Raw genomic sequence first — 21,645 nt, 5'->3', positions numbered from 1 at the left:
CTTTTCCGGATGGGTGGATCTGGGCAGAGGGGGAGACAAAGGAAAAATGGGTGAAAGAAACAGGCCATGGAATTCATTTGCAATCCTTATCACAACACTGTCTCTATGGATGGGTCGTAAATTAAATCTGCTGCTGTAACAGAGCTCCCGCTCCTTAAACTCATCAAATTTGTGCCGTGCTTGCGCTGCGTTAGAATTCGAACACACCTAAATATCAAGCCAATAATTATGACGACTCCCATGATACAAAGGAGAAACTTCCCTACACTCATAATAACATTTTGAGCCCACTCTACTAATCCTGAGAACCAATTTCGTGGGTTCAACCATGAGACCCAACCGGTCAATTCATTACCCACAGCTGTCAGGGTAAGATTGTGTCTCCTTTGAAACTCCCACTTTAACTGTAAAATATCATCCATCTTTTGATCGATGATCTCCATGGGGTCGTCAGTGCTGTTCGTGATATACGTACAGCACTTCAAGCCGTATTGAGTTGCCTAAGTGACACAGTACCCACCCATCATGGCTGTGACATAATTAAGGGCCATCCTGTGCTGAATCAATTCCTTCTTGTAAGCTTGTAACTCCCTTCCTGTATACCTGTAGGTATCGTCATACATCTCAGTGATATTATCTATTAAGTTTCCAGCGCATGGATATACCTATAATTTATAATTCCTCTGGCAGTACGGGTGATGTCTAATGCGAGAAGGAAATGAATCCCGGTGGATTTGTGGATCAAATCAGAGGCTACGTGCTCTGTCCTATCTATGAGGTGTCTCTTGACGATGTGTTCATAATGAGTGTGAGTAAAAGGAGCCTGAGCACTGCGGTGAACATCTTTCATTTTATCATGGGTTATGGTCATGACCTCTGGCAACACTCTTCCAACATAACACAATCCTTCTGAGCTCAGGGCAAGCCACTTGTACGCTTTCCTCCCACATATGAAATAGGCATCATCGGGGAGAACATATGGGACAGAATATGACATTACCATATTGCAAACTTTCCAAGTAAAAAACCCAATCCCTAGTTCTCCCATCTGCTCTGTACAAGTATCTGGCTGGATGATATGAGCACAGTACCCTGGTGATACTTTTCCAACCCACATGGTCTTGCTTCCTCGAGTATACCTAAACTGGAAATACCTTCCACTGTTGGCTATTTGGCGTACAAATTCAGAGTCTATGGGTATCCTATCAGCTCTGTGTGAAAACGTCATAGGCCAATATTTACTAAGAATTCGAGTTTGTCTGTTTTGTGGGGTGTTTTTCTAAGTCCCAATCCGGGAATTCACTAAGCACCAATCTTGGCAGTATTTGGACTATTCATAATGGTTTGATTTGCAAAGTTCCGAAATACGAATGAATAGACCATCGGTCAAACGTGGCTGTTATTTCATACAATACGGGCATTCACTATTCATTCGTATTTGGGTGTTAGTTTCTGAGTGCTCAAGTGCGGGTCTATTTTTTTTCCGATTCGTTAAAAAAAGCAGCAAAAAAATAGACCTGCTTTTTCCAGTCGAGTTTGGATAACCATGCACGGATCAGTGAGATCTGTGCATGGTTATCTATGGGAAAGGGTCTGTTTAGTGTAAAAACTGGAAAAAAAATTGTGTGGGGTCCCCCCTCCTAAGCATAACCAGCCTCGGGCTCTTTGATCCGGTCCTGGTTGAAAAAATATGGGGAAAAAAATGACAGGGGTTCCCCCATATTTAATCAACCAGCACTGGGCTCTGCGCCTGGTCCTGGTTCCAAAAATACGGGGGACAAAAAGCGTAGGGGTCCCCCGTATTTATGATACCAGCACCGGGCTCCACTAGCCAGGTACATAATGCCACAGCCGGGGGACAATTTTATACTGGTCCCTGCGGCCCTGGCATTACATACCCAACTAGTCACTCCTGGCTGGGGTACCCTGGAGGAGTGGGAACCCCTTAAATCAAGGGGTCCCCCCCTCCAGCCACCCAAGGGCCAGGGGTGAAGCCCGAAGCTGTCCCCCCTATCCAAGGGCGGCGGATGGGGGGCTGATAGCCTTTTGTAAAAATGTGAATATTGCTTTTAGTAGCAGTACTACAAGTCCCAGCAAGCCTCCCCTGCAAGCTGGTACTTGGAGAACCACAAGTACCAGCATGCGGTGGAAAACCGGGCCCGCTGGTACCTGTAGTACTAGTACTAAAAAAATACCCCCAAAAAAACAGGGCACACACACCGTGAAAGTATAATTTTATTACATACATGCACACCTCCAAACATACATACTTACCTATGTTCACACGAGGCTCTGTCCTCTTGACCCTGTAGAATCCTTGGGGTACCTGTGCAAAAAATTATACTCACATAATCCAGTGTAGAATCAGACCTTTGTATAATACACGTACTTGGCAAAATAATAAAACGGAAACCCGACCACGCACTGAAAGGGGCCCCATGTTTACACATGGGACCCCTTTCCCCGACTGCCAGGACCCCCCCTGACTCCTGTCAAAGAGGGTCCCTTCAGCCAATCAGGGAGTGCCACGTCATGGCACTCTCCTGATTGGCTGTGTGCTCCTGTAGTGTCTGTCAGGCTGCACACGGCAGAGATACAATGTAGCGCCTATGCGCTCCATTGTAGCCAATGGTGGGAACTTTGTGGTCAGCGGTGAGGTTACTTTCGTTCAACCGCTGACCGCAAAGTTCCCACCATTCTACAAATCCATCCTCGCCATCAGAACCCATTCCAGATCCTTTCTCGACCACTCTGGGACTCTCACCGAAACAGACTGTCCTGGTCAACAACAGGATTAACAGGAAAACCCGGAACGCAGTTTCTTGTGATAAGTCCATCTTGTTAAGGGAAGAGAAGGGAGACAAGAAGGGGGGGAGAAAGAGAAGAAGAGAAGGAGGGTAGTGGGAGATGGAAAAAGAGTAACTGGTGCGACAACCGCCTCTGGTCTTGTTGATCTCTGCGCTCAGGTGCCGTCTCAACCTTCCCGGAACAGACACTCCAGTGATACAATGTTCTCTACACTCTGCTCTTTGTCACGGGTTCTCTCCGGGTCAGCGGCCTTCTTACAGTAGGACGAGTGGACCCAAGTCTCTCTTTCGGCAACCTTTAATGCTGTCATGCTGGTTAGCAAGACTTGATACGGTCCTTCCCACCTTTCAATGAGGCAACCTGAGCGTAGAAAATTTCGAATCATTACATAGTCCCCAGGTTCAATGTCATGACAATTACTGTTCGGTAGGTCAGGAATCACCAGCTTTAGATTTCTATTTTGATTTCTCAGCTGCTGGCTCATCTTAACAAAATATTTTACAGTCACTTCGTTATTGCATTTCAACTCATCCTGGGGATCTATCATTACATGGGGTTGTCGGCCAAAAAGAATCTCAAAGGATGATAGGTTAAGGGGGGACCTGGGAGTGGTTCTGATGCTGAACAATACTAGGGGCAAAGCTTCTGGCCACAACAATCCAGTCTCAGCCATCACTTTGCTCAGCTTGTTCATAATAGTGCGGTTCACTCTCTCCACCTTCGCACTCGCCTGTGGGCTGTACGGAGTATGCAGCTTACTATTAATTCCCATCAGTTTGCACATAACCTGAAAGACTTCACCTGTAAAATGGGTTCCCCTATCGCTTTCAATTATTCTAGGGATACCATACCTACACACAAATTCCTGCACAATTTTCTTTGCAGTGAACGTAGCAGTATTTGTGGCAGCGGGGAATGCTTCTACCCAGTTGGAAAACACATCAATACAAACTAACACATATTTAAAATTCCTACAGGGTAATAACTGTATGTAATCAATTTGTATTATCTGAAAAGGGCCGTATGTCGGGGGGATATGGGATGGCTCTGTTGGTATTGACTTTCCAATATTCTTCCTCAAGCAAGTAAGACATGTCATTGCTCTCTTACCTGCATGAGAAGAGAATCCTGGCGCACACCAGTAGGCTCTCACCAGCTTACACATACCCTCTTTTCCCATATGAGTCAGACCGTGTACCGCCTCAGCTAAGCTTGGGAGATATGCTCTGGGGGCTAATGGCTTACCTTGTCCACCTGTCCAGAGTCCTGAGGACTCCTGGCCATACCCCTTTGACCTCCAGATCGCCTTTTCCTGTGTGGAACACAATCTTGCATTTCAATTAATTTTTGTGTGTTGATTGTGTTGAATGTCATCAGTGATGTTGTGTTCGTTTGTATGGGGGTGCTGGCTGCTGATTTAGCAGCTTCATCTGCCCGGCTGTTACCAAGTGAAATTGGTTCTTGGTTATAAGTATGTGCTTTACACTTGATAACAGCCACTCTGTCTGGTTCTTGTATTGCTGTCAGAAGCCTTTTTATGTGGGACGCATGCGCTACAGGTGTGCCAGCTGCCGTCATGAAATTTCTGAGGCGCCATAGGGCCCCGAAATCATGCACCACTCCAAAGGCGTACCTAGAATCTGTTTATTTATTAGCTGACTTACCCTTGGCCAATTCACGCGCTCTGGTTAGGGCGACCAGCTCAGCAGCTTGTGCTGAGTGCGGTGGGTCCAGGGGCTCAGCTTCTATGATACTTCTGTCGTCTACAACTGCATACCCAGTACACAAGTCTCCCGAGTCCGTCTGTCTGTGGCAACTACCGTCAGTGTAAAAAGTAAAATCTACGCCTTCCAGAGGGTTGTCACTAATGTCAGGTCTCGCAGTGAAAGTCTGGTTCAGATATTCCATACAATCATGCGTATCAGTGTCTGCACTAAATCCTCCTTCACCATCATTCTCATCCTCCACCCTTTGTGTCTGTCCAGGCACACTTGGCAGATAAGTTGCACGATTTAGTGTGCTGCATCTCTTTATGGTGATGTTTACAGGGGCCATTAGTGCTAACTCCCACCTTGTAAACCGTGCAGATGAGACATGTCTGGTTTGAGCAGAGTTCAGTAAGGCCGATACTGCATGAGGTGTATGGACGGTCAAGTTGTGTCCTAACACTACGTATTCGCTCTTACTCACTAGCAAAGCTATCGCTGCAACACTTCGCAAGCATGTGGGGAGAGACTGCGCTACGGTGACCAACTGTGCACTGTAGTATGCTTCTGGTCTGCTGGCATCACCATGTTTCTGTGTTAAAACACCTGTCGCACACCCAGCACTTTCCGTACCGTACAATTCAAAGGGTTTCCCATAATCTGGCATGCCTAATGCAGGTGCCTGTGATAGGCACTGTTTGAGTCTCTCAAATGCCAGTTCGAACTCGTCTGTGTGCGAGACCCGTTCTGGTTTGTTTGAAGAGACCATTTCTTGCAAAGGTAAAACCAGTATGGAGAACCCTGGGATCCAGTTTTGGCAGTACCCACACATTCCAAGGAAAGTGCGGATCTGTTGCTGGGTTTGTGGCAGAGTCGAATCGCCTGTATTCTATCAGCGGTGAGATGTCTAAGTCCTTGCGTCAAGCAATGTCCCAAATATTTTACCCTGGTCCGGCACAACTGCAACTTATCCTTTGAAACCTTGTGTCCCATATGGGAAAGATGAAACAGAAGCTGTTCCGTGTCTTTCTAGGACGATTCGAGTGAATCAGAACACAACAACAAGTCATCAATGTACTGTATTAACACTGATCCACTCTCAGGTTGAAAGGATTGTAAACAGTCATGTAAGGCCTGGGAGAAAATACTTGGGCTGTCAATGAAACCTTGGGGAAGTTGAGTCCAGGTGTACTGCGCTCCCCTGTATGTGAATGCAAACAGGTATTGGCTGTCAGGGTGCAGAGGGACAGAAAAGAAAGCAGAACAGAGGTCAATGACAGTGAAAAATTTCGCAGTCGGGGGAATCTGCATGAGGATGACAGCTGGGTTGGGCACTACGGGGAATTGGCTCTCAACTGTCTTGTTTATCCCCCTTAGATCCTGCACTAGCCTGTAACCCCTCCCCCCACTCTTTTTCACAGGGAAGATGGGACTATTGGCAGTGCTGGACGTCCTGACTAGGATTCCCTGTTGTAGCAAGCGCTCTATGACGTGGTACACTCCTAATTCTACCTCTGGCTTCAGAGGATACTGAGGGATTTTTGGAGCTATCCTACCATCTTTTACTTGCACTACTACTTGAGCTACATTCGCCATCAATCCAGTATCTTGTCCATCTTTGGTCCAAAGGGATCCCGGTATTCGTGAGATCATTTCCTCTACCTTTGATGGACACTTGTCTATAACAGCAGAATGCGACATTAGCCTTTGAGGGGTGTCTAATCTTGCACTTCCTGAACGTGATTCTCAGGTATATCTAAGAAGACACCTTCAGGAGTACAATTTATGACACACCGTATTTTACACAATAAATCTCTCCCAAGTAGGTTAGTCGGAGCCAATGCAGATAGCAAAAAAGAATGCTTGGTCTGCAAAGGCCCTATCGTAATCTCTGCTGATCTACTCAAAGGGTATTGCTGCACTGTTCCTGTTACTCCCATTGCCGAAATTGTTTTACCCGTGGATTTTTTACCTACCGTCAAATTTAACACTGACCTGGCCGCCCCTGTATCTACAAGAAAAGGTAATGATCTACCAGCTACATCAACTGTGACCTCAGGTTCACTACCAAGGCTAGCAATCAACTTCACTGGCTGCAGACTACAGGTGTGGCCCAACCCCTATTGTATATTGTGACCCTCCCGCAGCGCGCTGGCAGTTACAATATGTGAGGGGGGTAGCTGAGAATTTTCAGAGGTCTGCCAGTCCCTCCTAGGTGGGTACCTCCTTGTTTCCCCTGCATGTGGCTCATAACTTCTCCTATGCGGTCCCTGATCCCAATTATGTGTATTATAGTGTGGTTCATATCCTGGTCTAGGGGGTTGATATACATTATGTGTGCCTTTATAACTACAGTTCCGTGCAAAATGTCCTTCCTTCCGACAGTTTTAGCATACTACTACACGCGACTTACCATCAGGGGTCTGGGGTTTTGGCTGATGTGGTTTTGTTGTAAGAGCATTTATACTTACTGTCATCAGCTTATCCCCCTGAGACTCCCTGTGCTTAATGACGTTCCGGTTGTGCTAGATAGCGGACTCTCTTAATGCAGCCACTGAGATACCTCTCCAGTTAGGTAGAGAGGTTTGTACCCTTGTTCTTAACACCCCTTTTAACCCGTCCATTAATACTGACCAAGCTACCTCCCTGTGATGTACATTGTCCTGAATGTCCTCGATCCCAGTGTGTCTAGCAATTTCCCGCAGTGCTCGATGGAAATATTCGGATGCCGTTTCACCTTCTTTTTGTCTTATGGAAAAGATTTTATTCCATTTGACAACAGTCGGGAAATATACTCCTAATTGCAGATTTATTTGCCGCACATTCTACTGAGTGTATTCCTCAGTGAGAGGTACTTCTGTGTCTAAGTTACAATCAGTTATGAAATTCGTGGGGTCAATATTGGAGGGTAAACATACCCGTACCACTGTTCGCCAATCTTTGTTTGTGGGTTCGGTGGCGTTACCTAATTCTTTAATGAACCTTTGGCATGCAACTAAATTTTTTCTGGGATCAGGAAATTCAGACATAATTGACCTTAATTCAGTCCGGGACCAAGGACAATGCATGGCAATGTTCCTGATGGGAGTTACTCCCTGAGCGTCAGTCTTCCCATTGGGGACTGCGATCACCCTGACAGGATTTAATTAAATTACGTCATTCTGAGTTGATTCTATAATGTGAGGTGCAATTGTCTCTGCATAATGTACGGTACCGTACTTACCTGTGGACACGACCTCACTTATCCCTCCACTAGGGGGCCTTACTACTGCTCTTGCTGGTTGGGCCGTGCCCACCTGAGTGTCTTGTATGGTGGCTACTAGAGAGAGTGCCGACATCGTGCTGGGCTCATCTTCCTGCTCGCAGTCCTGGGAAAAATTTAAAATGGGATACAACTGGCAAGGGTTAGCATTAGTACATTTATCAACTATACTCTTATCGGATACCAATATGCCATTGTCTGTAGCCACTTTCTCCCCTACAATATACGGTGGTGGTGGTGCGGTTGCCATAATTTTCTAGCTAGGTTTGGAACCTGCTGCGCGAGCTAATTCTCTTTGCATATCACCCTCTTGCTGCCATAAGTTTAAACAATCTGTATGTCTGACCCTTTGTTTTTGTGATTTTATCAGACATATGCTAATCCTGAAATTCTGCAACACCTCTAGTTCAAAACTGCCTACCTTAGAAAATGGTTCCCTATCTTCCGCAGTCATACGTTCCCATTATTTGCAAAAAACTTCTGTGTGTGGTCCATGCTTCTCACACATAATGAACCTCGCCGACCCCCTGGGCAGCGGAATGTCAACCTGAACCCTGGTTGAACGTCCCTTACTTGAGCAACTGGCCCCCATAATTTGCAGGTATTGCCCTTTCTAGGAATAACTTACCCTTTCCAGTAAATATAGGTCGTTGGAGATTTCCTGAGAGAGACCAGCGAAAAACTCCCTAAACCTTTATTATACACAAATCACGCTTGCGTATGCTATATACAGTGCTAATGATCCGGCGATTTTACGCAAAGCTCGTAAAAAGGGTATCAAGTTGCACTAGATATTGCACCCACTCACGCGTGGTCCAATCGCACAGCGTATAGGTACTTGTTACTTATCCGCCGTACGACCACTGGAATCGGATCACAAGCTGCGAAACCTCAGCTGGAGCGTATAAAAAAAAAACTATATGGGTAAACCTCGCTGACCTTCTGGTCTGTGGTACTCTGCTACCTTGCTCCTTTGTACTTCAATCTATATTAACATGAGTCAGCTGCCTCATGCCACCAAGTCTCCACTCACTTGATGTACCAGTCGACGGGATCCCGAATTCCCGGGGTTCACTACGTTTACTGTTACGTTCGCTCACTCACGTTCGTTCACTCAAATACACTTTGGTTTTTTTCTGTACAGAAAATGTATCTTTCATTCAGATAATCAGCCTTATTCCCAGAGGTAATACAGTAGAAAAGGTTTTATTTAAACTAAATCTTGGAAACCGAACAATTTGTGCTAATGTAGCGTGGCTACTGTCCCGCCTTTAAACTAATTGATACTATTGTGTAATTTGTACTTAGCGGCCGTACCCTTACGCACGTTGCGTAAACACGCGACCAGGCAAACGTCTTTACGTTGCGTACGCAGTCCCGTACTTTGTCCGAGGCACGTGTACAAAAACCGTATGTCCGCAATAGTACAAATCCCACACTTCTATAAATGTAAGCGATATTACCTATAATCGCTCACTTAACACAACACAGTATCTTTCTGTATAAACCCTTTTAACTAGGCCAGACTGCGTTTGTGTTTCACGTTTACTCCCTTAATATTTATTCTATATTTTAACTAAATAGCAACAAATTTCTCCAGCCTTTACACAGGTCTAAATGAATCTAGTAATCAGTACTTATGGCAACAATGTGAGCGGGTATACAAAAAGTATGTGTGTAAGCTTGTGTTGTGTGCGAATTTGGCGCCAAACAGATATTCACAGACTTTTCAAATAGCTTTGCGTATTTACTTTACGGGTTCTACCAGCATCCCTACAAACCATGCAGAGCAGATGCCATCTAATCAGCAATAAATTAGGGTTTCCAGTGTATCCACCAACCAGGAGAAGGCTTACGTGGGATACCTGTCAACCCTTTGCTGATAGTTAAAGTCTGCTTTAACCTGCTAGGCTGCGGGTATGTGGTAAAAACGGACGATGCCCCCAATTTATAATGTCGATTTTATCTTAAAACAGAAAGCTATACCTTTGAACACATTTTTACCATGAAACCGCTGCGGCCGCTAAACTTAATACGCGCTCTTCGTACCTCTTACGCTATTTGCGTAAGGAGTCCCGTACAATATACGGACTCTGCGTACACACGCCGCGCTGACGATACAAAGTACTCGCAGCGCGTACAGCTATATACTTATACAGCTATATACTTATACACTAATACACTTAAACCTTATAAAGCTAAGCAATGCGATAACGAATACACTTTAAACCTTAGCAGGGAAATGTGGACACAACACCAATTGTGATTTAACCGCTGGGTTCTGACACCACAGTGGATTATTTCTGAAAGGGGGTTTACAATACAAATTATGCACTACAATACAATCAGAGTAAAATGGCTACAGTCAATGTACAAACGTGAATAGATTCGCTTGCACAACCCGGCCCGGTCCTCCGCAATCAGGTAGATAGCGTTGTGAGTCTTGTGTGTGGCCAGGCTGCAGCAGGCTTTATTTATACAATTCATCTAAAAGCAATACAATGGATACTGTAATCCCTTTGTCCATTGGACACAGGATTGCACCTTTACAGTACAGGAGAGGTCATAGGTTGATTTGAAAAGGTGGGCGATGTCTTTCCCAACTGTTCTTGTGGGTGGTCTCCTCTGGATTCCCGCCGCATACATAATATACAGTAAATACAGTTTAAACCTATATTCTGCTTCTGCACATAACTATCCTCAGGAACATGCGATCTTCCGCAAACCAACACCGGAATGTTACCCTTAAAATACCCTACAGCTGGATACCAAACACCACCTTATAACCTTAGTCTGTCCCCTCTTATCCTGTAAAGGTGAATCCCTTTGTTCTGGAATCATTTAACCTGTTGTTACTTTCTGATGTGGTGCAGGGGGACTATGTGTACAATGTGCACTATTTGGATTAAATATGTAATGTTTCGATAGCCCTCCATGCGTTCACAAACTCCGCCGTAAATACCCACACCACGCGCAGGACCGCGGGAGCGCCTATACGCAAATTGCGGATATGTGCACGCACGGCGGAACAAGTGCACGCGCAGCAGGCATGTGTGTGTTGTTTGTACGTGATGTGTGTACTGCAATATTTTTCGACTTTGACAGGACTGGCAGTATGAAACACGCATTCTGAAAAAGTGCTTTTACACTAAACCGAAAACTTGCAGATAATTTGTCAACATTTCCGTTCAGGTATTAAGATTGACGTCTGGTTGCTACGCACATATAGCACGAGCATAATAATAATGTTTGGTTTTACTGCTGTTGGCAGCCTATGTACAATCAGCTTCTGCGTGATTTCCCAGGGATGCATTTTATAGAGTGTCTACCAGAGACTTTTTATGATGACCAACTTTTTGCCCCTGATAGGATTAAATTAGCAGTATTTGATGATCTGATGGTGTCAGCTAGTAATAATTCTGAGATTGAGAAAATGTACATAGAAATCTCAGCATCATGTACCTAGTGCAAAATGTATTTTGCCAAGGTAAAAAGAGCAGGACAATACATTTAATCAGAAAATATATGGAGGCTAGACAAATGTACCCCAGCAAAAGTAAATTCTTTCTATATGCTTTTAAAAAGGTGATGAGTTTACCTTATATCTATTTACTGTTTGTTTTAAGAACAATACGCTTGACAAGTACCGTTTATGAAGCGGTTTATTTCCACCACATGAGCCGGTTGCTTATGTCATAAAAAATTATGGCTCTAAAAAGCTATATTGCACAACTTTTAGTCATTAGTCATAGTCTTATCAGCCATGAACATGTCAGCACAGATATGCCATAATTGATCTATTTTAAAGACACTAATAAATGCAATACTGACCCAAAGAAGTGCTATTTTATCCAACGCTTCAAAGGATTTAGTGACAGTCATTTGTGAGATAGCCCTCAACATGCTTAAAGTTAAAATACCATTGTAAATGACAGTTGAAGCACCTTAAAAGAAGCATCCCCTAATAAAATGCTTTGTAATAAGAAATAAGCCATTGGTAAAAAGTACCGTTTGGTGAAACAATCCTGTGGATTTATTGAGTCGTTGCTTGGTTTTGCTATTCCATTAATAACAGGGCTTCTGACTAATCGCTGATGCAATATGCTGAAAAAATGTACCTGGGGCCTCGGCTGCAGAACAAACCCAGTAGCGATGACATACATAAAAGAGCCACACATGGTCTAGATGTAGAGATCGAAAACATACTACAGAATATCAATTCATCAGATTATGTAAAGGTAAAGCTCTACACAGCCGTTTTGTAGAGGAATCTGGTGTTGAGTTAACAGACTGATAGAGAAATGTCAACTTTAACTCTTTCACCGCCCAGTGATGTTGTTGATGAAACAATTAACTCAGCACAGCTGTATGCTACTGATGGCGTTTATTATGAAATTTTGAGCAGTGTTAAAACGAGGTATAAGAAAAATTGTGAATTACTTTTGAATAAAATGACGTGCTTTAAGCACATCCAAACCACAATGCTAAAGGCGAGTTTCTTTATAAAGGCACTGCTGTACCAGTGTCCAACATGCTGGATTTAATAAGAAGCTCACTCAAAACTAAAGCGCATCGAGTCGTAAGATGCCGAATGGTTTGCCTGAAGTTATGCGTGCTATGTCTGAATTAAATGTGCTATCCACATTTGTTGGTAATGCGGCAAATAGAAAGAACCTATACCATTTTAGAGCAGAGGTATACAATGACTCTGATGGAGCTGTAACATCGCCTGCGCCACTGCAACCCTTTATAAAAAAGACATATAAATGTTTTAAGTTCCCCCGTCATAACAATGCCACATGGCTACTAACTACCTAGGAAAAGAACCGTAGATCTTTTTCAGTAATCACAGTGGTTGACTCTATAATGTACAACTAGTGTTTGTTGATTTTTTTTCTGAGTACCTTACGTTATTTGTTTTGTATTATAACTAAATTTTGTCAAGAATTTATTCTACATATTTGTAGTTTTTACACATAGAAATGTAAATAAATGAAATTTTATAATAATGCAACGACTATGTATCTGTAAATAAACTTTATGATCCAATGATAGATGTTTATGATTTAGAAAGATCCCCATTTTTTTCTTTATTCTAATCAGGGTATTTGAAAGAAACTTACAAACACACAACAGCATAAAGATTAAAAACACTGTTATTTAAATATCATCATTTCTCTAATATACTAGAGGATGCTGGGGACTCCGTAAGGACCATGGGGTATAGACAGGCTCCGCAGGAGACATGGGCACTAAAAAGAACTTTTAGTATGGGTGTGCACTGGCTCCTCCCTCTATGCCCCTCCTCCAGACCTCAGTTGGATCCTGTGCCCAGAGGAGATTGGGTGCATTACAGGGGAGCTAACTGAGTTTCTCTGAAAAATAATTTTGTTAGTTAGTTAGTTAGAGGAGAGATAAGCAGACCTACTTAAGTGATAGGCTCTGCTTCTTAGGCTACTGGACATCATTAGCTCCAGAAGGAGTCGGAACGCAGGTCTCCCCCCGCCGTTCGTCCCAGAGCCGTGCCGCCGTCCTCCTCACTGAGATGGAAGATAGAAGCCGGGTGAGTATAAGAAGAAAAGAAGACTTCAGATCTTCCCTGAGGTAAGTATGCCGCGGTAATGCTGAGCGCCATTGCTCCCACACACTACACATACTAGCAGGCACTGATGGGTGCAGGGCGCAGGGGGGGCGCCCTGGGCAGCAATATAAACCACTAATCTGGCATTTAGGATATATGGGCTGCAGAGGCCGTAATTCTAAAAATCCCCCGCCAGTTTAAACAAATTGAGCGGAACCGAAGCCCGCCGCTAGAGAGGGCAGAGCTTAGTCCCTCAGCACTAACCAGCACCATTTTCTCCACAGAGCACTGCAGAGTAGCCGGCGCCCCGTAATCTCCCCTGCTGAACACTGTGACAGATGATTGTGGTGTCTCCATCGGCAACGCCGACTCATGATTGGTTGGACATGTGGATTGTTTTAAATGCAAATGTGACCTTATTATATAAGAGAATGGACAAAGCAGAGTCCAGGGAAAAAGCAGGGAGTCAATCCATGGCTTTGACTGTGTCACAGGGCCCTTCAGGGTCTCAAAAATGTCCCCTTTCCCAAATAGCAGACACTGATACCGACACGGATTCTGACTCCAGTGTAGACTACGATGATGCAAGGTTACGCCCAAGGGTGGCCAAAAGTATTCATTATATTATTATTGCAATAAAAGATGTTTTGCATATCACTGATGACCTCTCTGTCCCTGACACGAGGGTGCGCATGTTTAAGGAAAAGAGACCTGAGGTTACCTTTCCCCCATCTCATGAGCTGAACGAGTTGTTTGAAAAAGCTTGGGAAACTCCAGACAAAAAACTGCAGATTCCCAAGAGGATTCTTATGGCGTACCCTTTCCCTGCACAGGATAGGGTATGGTGGGAATCTTCGCCCAGGGTGGACAAGGCTTTAACACGTCTGTCCAAGAAGGTGGTGCTACCATCTCCAGACACGTCATCCCTCAAGGATCCTGCAGACAGGAGACTACCTTAAAATCTATTTATACGCATACGGGTGCTTTTCTCAGACTGGCAATTGTATCGGCATGGGTATGTAGCGCAGTAGCGGCTTGGACAGATACCTTGTCAGCTAACGTTGATACCCTAGACAGGGATACCATTTTATTGACCTTAGGTCACATTAAAGACGCAGTCTTATATATGAGAGACGCTCAGAGAGACTTTGGGCTGCTAGGTTTTAGAGCGAACGCCATGGCGATTTCTGCCAGACGAGCCCTGTGGACCCGCCAATGGACGGGTGATGCCGACTCAAAGAAGCATATGGAGGTTTTACCTTACAAGGGTGAGGTTTTATTTGGGGATGGTCTCGCGGACCTGGTTTCCACAGCTACCATGGGTAAATCTACTTTTTTGCCTTTTGATCCCAAGCAGCAAGAGAAAACTCCACAATATCAGATGCAGTCCTTTCGGTCGCATAAGTCCAGAAGAGGTCGGGGCTCTTCCTTCCTCGCCAGAGGTAAGAGTAGAGGAAAGGGAACACCTGCTTCAGCTAGTTCCCAGGAGCAGAAGTCCTCCCAGGCTTCTGCTAAAACCTCCGCATGACGCTGGGGCTCCACTGAGGGAGTCCGCACCGGTGGGGGCACGTCTTCGACTCTTCAGCCAGGTCTGGGTTCTTTCAGATGTGGATCCTTGGGCGATGGAAATTGTATCCCAAGGCTACAAACTGGAATTCGAAGAGGTGCCCCCTCGCCGATTTTTCAAGTCGGCCATGCCAGCTTCTCCCCCAGAGAAGGGAAGTAGTATTAGCTGCATTTCGAAAGCTGTGTCAACAGCAAGTGATTGTCAAGGTTCCCCTGGTCCATCAGGGGAAAGGGTACTATTCAACGCTGTTCGTGGTCCCGAAGCCGGATGGTTCGGTCAGACCCATTTTAAATCTAAAATCCCTAAACTGTACTTGAAAAAGTTCAAATTCAAGATGGAATCGCTCCGGGCTGTGATATCCAGTCTGGAAGGGGGGGATTTTATGGTGTCACATGACGTAAAGGATGCCTACCTTCATGTCCCCATATATCCTCCTCATCAGGAGTACCTGAGATTCGCTGTACAGGACTGTCATTACCAGTTTCAGACGTTGCCGTTTGGGCTTTCCACGGCACCGAGGATTTTCACCAAGGTGATGGCGGAGATGATGGTGCTCCTTTGCAGGCAGGGAGTCACAATTATCCCATACTTGGACGATCTCCTGATAAAGGAGAGATTGAGAGATCAATTGCTGAAGAGCGTGTCGCTCTCCCTGAGAGTGCTACAACAGCACGGTTTTATTCTCAATCTGCCAAAGTCACAATTGGTTCCAACGACTCGACTATCATTCCTAGGCATGATTCTGGACACGGAACAGAAGAGGGTTTTTCTCCCAATGGAAAAAGCCCAGGACCTCCAGAACATGGTCAGAGACCTGCTAAAACCAAAAAGAGTGTTTGTTCATAAATGCACTCGAGTTCTGAGGAAAATGGTGGCAGCCTACGAGGCCATCCCCTTCGGCAGGTTCCATGCGAGGACTTTTCAGTGGGACCTTCTGGACAAGTGGTCAGGGTCCCATCTACAAATACATCAGAAGATAAGCCTGTCCCCCAGGGCCAGGGTGTCTCTCCTGTGGTGGCTGCAGAGTGCTCACCTTCTAGAGGGTCGCAGGTTCGGCATTCAGGACTGGGTTCTGTTAACAACGGACGCGAGTCTCCGAGGATGGGGAGCAGTCACACAAGGAAGAAAATTTCAGGGACTATGGTCAAGCCAGGAGGCTTGTCTACACATCAACATGCTGGAATTGAGGGCCATATACAACGGCCTACGATAAGCGGAGAATCTTCTTCGCGACCTACCGGTGCAGATTCAATCAGACAACGTCACAGCCATGGCTCATGTAAACCGCCAAGGCGGGACAAGGAGCAGAGTGGCAATGGCGGAAGCCACCAGGATTCTTCACTGGGCAGAAAATCACGTAAGCATTCTGTCAGCAGCCTTCATTCCGGGAGGGGACGACTGGGAAGCAGACTTCCTCAGCAGGCACAATCTCCATCCAGGAGAGTGGGGACGTCATCAAGAAGTCTGTGCAGAGATAACAAGTCATTGGGACTTCCTCAAATAGACATGATGGCGTCACGCCTCAACAAGAAGCTTCGGAGGTATTGTGCCAGGTCAAGGGACCCTCAGGCAGTAGCAGTAGACGCCCTAGTGACACCATGGGTGTTTCAGTCGGTCTATGTGTTCCCTCCTCTGCCTCTCATCTCAAAAATATTGAGAATCATAAGACGAAAAAGAGTACAGACAATACTCATTGTTCCAGATTGGCCTCAAAGGGCCTGGTATTCAGATCTTCAGGAAATGCTCACAGAATATCCATGGCCTCTTCCTCTCAGGGAGGACCTGTTGCAGCAGGGGCCCTGCATGTTCCAAGACTTACCGCGGTTATGTTTGACGGCATGGCGGTTGAACATCGAATCCTAGCTGGGAAAGGTATTCCGGAGGAAGTCATCCCTACTCTGATAAAGGCTAGGAAGGAGGTGACGGCAAAACATTATCACCGTATCTGAAGGACGTATGTATCTTGGTGTGAAGCCAAGAATGCTCCTACGGAAGATTTCCATCTGGGCCGTTTTCTCCACTTTCTACAGATAGGAGTTGATATGGGTCTGAAGTTAGGCTCCTTAAAGGTACAGATCTCGGCCCTATCTATGTTCTTTCAGAAATTTCTCACTTGGAAGGTGGTCATGTTATTGGCCTTGGCATCTGCAAGGCGGGTGTCCGAATTGGCGGACTTGTCTCACAAGAGTCCCTATTTGATTTTCCATGTGGATAGAGCAGAGTTGAGGACTCGTCCTCAATTTTTGCCTAAGGTGGTTTCTACATTTCATATGAACCAACCTATTGTGGTGCCTGTGGCTACGGGTGACTTGGAGGACTCCAAGTCCCTGGATGTAGTCAGGGCCTTAAAAATTAATGTAACCAGGATGGCTAGGGTTAGGAAAACAGAGGCTCTGTTTGTCCTGTATGCAGCCAACAAGGTTGGCGCTCCGGCTTCTGAGCAGACTATTGCTCGCTGGATCTGTACCACGATTCAGCAGGCTCATTCTACGGCTGGATTGCCGTTACCAAATTCGGTAAAGGCCCATTCCACTAGGAAGGTGGGCTCTTCTTGGGCGGCTGCCCGAGGTGTCTCGGCATTACAGCTTTGCCGAGCAGCTCCTTGGTCGGGTTCAAACACCTTTGCAAAATTCTACAAGTTTGATACCCTGGCTGATGAGGACCTCGCGTTTGCTCAATCGGTGCTGCAGAGTCATCTGCACTCTCCCGCCCGGTTTGGATCTTTGGTATAAACCCCATGGTCCTTACGGAGTCCCCAGCATCCTCTAGGACGTAAGAGAAAATAAGATTTTAAACCTACCGGTAAATATTTTTCTCCTAGTCTGTAGAGGATGCTGGGCGCCCGTCCCAGTGTGGACTAAATCTGCAAGACTTGTATATAGTTGTTGCTTACATAAGGGTTATGTTACAGTTGAGATCGGTCTTTGACTGATACTGTTTTTTGTTCATACTGTTAACTGGTTGCGTATATTCCAGGTTATACAGTGTGGTTGGTGTGGGCTGGTATGAATCTTGCCCTTAGATTAACAAAATCCTTTTCTCATATTGTCCATCTCCTCTGGGCACAGTTTCTCTTACTGAGGTCTGGAGGAGGGGCATAGAGGGAGGAGCCAGTGCACAACCATACTAAAAGTTCTTTATATTGCCCATGTCTCCTGCGGAGCCCGTCTATACCGCATGGTCCTTATGGAGTACTCAGCATCCTCTACGGACTAGGAGAAAAAGATTTACCGGTAGGTTTAAATCTTTTATTTATTGCTCATTGTAAATAAAATGCATCAAGCACAGCAGTTATACAATTCTGTATATATTTATCCATATAATGACTCAAACAATTACTTCTTGTGATGCGTCTTACAAAGTTTGAAACAAAATAATTATAATGTTTTGTATCATTACTAAACTGAGTCAAGAAATCAACATATTTGTAGTTTTTATACATAAAAATATATAGTAAATACATTATTGACAGAAAACATCACTTGAAAAGGCTTGCAACTGATGTTTTTGGTGATAAAATGTTTTTGAATTAAACTGTAGAAAATTGATTATAGTCTTTAGGAAAATGTCACTGTCCGGTGAAGGACCGCAAGAATAAAAAAACAAAATACAAATTCCATGTTCATTAAAATAAACAGCCCACCAGTGTTCGCCTGACAGTTTGCTAGTATGCATGTTGTTTGCAAATGCGCAAGGGTATTGTGTAATTTTACCGTCAGGCAACATATCACAAGGATAAGTTCCTTTAAAACATGCCATGTGCTTGGCGCCGTGTACAGAATGCAATTTATCTGTAATGTGTTCATTTTTAAGCAGTATATTGTTAGAATATTTTATGTATGGATAATAGTACAACACATCACGCCATTGATTAATCTCGATGATATTAATAAATAAAGCGTATATTATCACATTGACTGTCCGGTCCAACGCTTCTGCAAAGCGGAATTCGGCGTGTACATTGCCAGTTCTTATTAGTACTAGGTGCTCTGCACATTCCTGTTCAGGTGACAGATCAAAAGCGAATAGCGTGTAACCATCGAGGTACTGTTCACTGGCAATCACTATACCGGAATCTGATTTCTGCTTATTTGTGATCTGTATGAGAGACACACTGCATTACTATTCGCAAAGTCTGGTTGAAATGGCTTAGCAGGGTGAGCTGTTTTGTACACATAGTTTGATGCAAAGTTCACGTTTTTATGGTCAAAACACAGTGTGTTCTATTCATAGGCTCCTGAAAATTCTTAGTTGGCTACAAATGAAGCTATGGATGTTTTTGTTGCTTGACCTAAAAACAAATTTTCTAAATTAAACACTCTACTTCCTGCAGGTACGCTGTAGATTGTGTGTAGTACGGTATGCGAGCGCTCGGGCATACCGACAGCGTGGTGAGCGCAAAGGAGCCCCTTGCGGGCTCACTGCGCTCACCACCGTGCACACGCCACACTATTTTATTCTCCCTCCAGGGGGGTCGTGGACCCCCACGAGGGAGAATAGTTGTCGGTATGCTGGGTGTCGGGATTCCGGCGCCGGTATACTGTGCGCCGGGATCCCGACATTCAGCATACAGAAGACCACCCCTGTAGATTCCATCCCCACACGGTTGATGGCATATTTTGCATTGCCATTCAGTAAAGCCTGCGCGTGTCTGCTACGGACAGCCAGTGAGACCTAAACTCTTTTCACAAACAGTGATGCTGCGATGTTCAGTATTGTAAAGGTGTCTGCCTCTGCTGACATTAAGCAGAATGAGTCTTTGTTTCTGGTGAGTATTATTTTCAGATCAACGGCATTTAAAAATTAGTTTATGTTGATGAGCAGCGATCGAAGTAATTCAACAGTGCGACTCTGAGCTGTTGCTCTTAAGTGTTTTATAAAACCCGTATTTGATCCATCCAGAGCCCTCTTGTTATGTTCTCCAGCCACATCTTTGTAAAATAAGCCTGTGGTATGCTTTGTGGATAACGCATCAGAGCTATAATTCAATATAGTCTCAATGTAGGCTCAATAGGTGTACAGATTGTTTAAATGTGATATGAGCCTGTCGTCCAAAGATACATCCATCTGACTGAATAAAGCCGCTATGGGATAATTAATAAAAGCCGCTATGGGATAATTAATAAGGGCTACTCAAGCCCACTGCACGCACCATTATTCACATTCATGGGGATACACTGCATCCAGGGCCGGTGCTAGGGTGTTCGGCGCCCTCCTGCAAACTATAAAATTGCGCCCTCCCTCTCTTAACTCATAAAGGGTCAGTGTGCGTCACAAATGAGGGGGATTTACCGGGAGAGTGAATGCTGGGGCAGTGACAGGGAGTTACAGGGAGGGTGAGGGCAGGGACGCGGAAGGGTGGTTACAGGGAATGTGAGGGCAGTGACAGGGAGTTACAGGGAGGGTGAGGGCAGGGACGCTGAGGGAGAGTTACAGGGAGGGTGAGGGCAGGGACGCTGAGGGAGAGTTACAGGGAGGGTGAGGGCAGGGATGCTGAGAGGGAGTTACAGGGAGGGTGAGAGCAGGGACGTTGAGGGGGAGTTACAGGGAGGGTGAGGGCAGGGACGTTGAGGGGGAGTTAGAGAGGGTGAGGGCAGACAGGCGCAGTGGCGGAACTAGAAATACTGGGTCCAGGTGCAACAATATGCATTGGGCCCCATCCCATATTAAAAATAGGGAAATAGCATCCCCCAAAATATTGTTTGTCTCACTAATAAGGGGTGTCGCCACACAATAGTACTCCCAATTCACGTTACACTACACAGTAGAGAGCCTTATACACCGTATGCCACAACAGTAGAGAAGCTTGAACACGGTACGCCACACAGTAGAGAGCCTTATACACGTAGCGCCATACAGTAGAGAGCCTTATACAGGGTATGCCAGACAGCAGAGAAGCTTATACATGGTACACCACACAGCAGAGAGACTTATACATGTTGCGCCACAGTTTAGAGCCCTATACAGAGTACGCCACACAATAGAGAAGATTATACATGTTAACACATAGGGGGTATTCAATTATTGCCTGATTTTTCGACCAGTCGAAAAATCGGCAAATTATCGTCTGTTTTTAGGGCGAATTAGATTCACCCTATTCAATGCCTGTGCCATTTTTCTGACTTGTTAAAAAGTCCGGCACTGGCAAAAATCACGTGAATCTGCAAATTTGCAGCCGATCTATGAGTTGTCGAATTTGGGGGCGTTTTCGCCCATGCCGATTCGACATAAAAAGGGGGAAAATTCATGGGTGAAAAGAGATTTAAAATCTGGCTCAAAACGCCCGAAATTGAATACCCATGGTCAAATTTGGCACATAATTGAATACCCCCTATAGTAGAGAAGCTTATACACGTTACGCCACACAGTTGAGAAGTTTATACACGGTATGCCACACAGTACAGAAGCTTATACACGGTACGCCACACAGTACAGACGCTTATACGCGGTACTCCGCACAGTACAGAAGCTTATACACGGTACGCCGCACAGTACAGACGCTTATACACGGTACAACACACAGTATAGAGATGCACACGTCAACATTTACTACCGGGAATGTGAGAGATAGATAGATAGATAGATAGATAGATAGATAGAGATGTGGCCAGCCTCATTGTTGCTGCAATGTGTAGGAACCGGCATACGCATCATGGCAAGCAGACAGTGAACGCCGTGCTGTGGCTATTCGCAGCCTCCGTTTACTCCATAGAAGTACACA

This window comes from Pseudophryne corroboree, chromosome 10 (genome assembly GCF_028390025.1).
Source record: "Pseudophryne corroboree isolate aPseCor3 chromosome 10, aPseCor3.hap2, whole genome shotgun sequence".
Lineage (NCBI taxonomy): Eukaryota > Metazoa > Chordata > Amphibia > Anura > Myobatrachidae > Pseudophryne > Pseudophryne corroboree.
The sequence above is the reverse complement of the archived record's forward strand: the minus strand, read 5'-3'. Positions refer to the sequence as shown.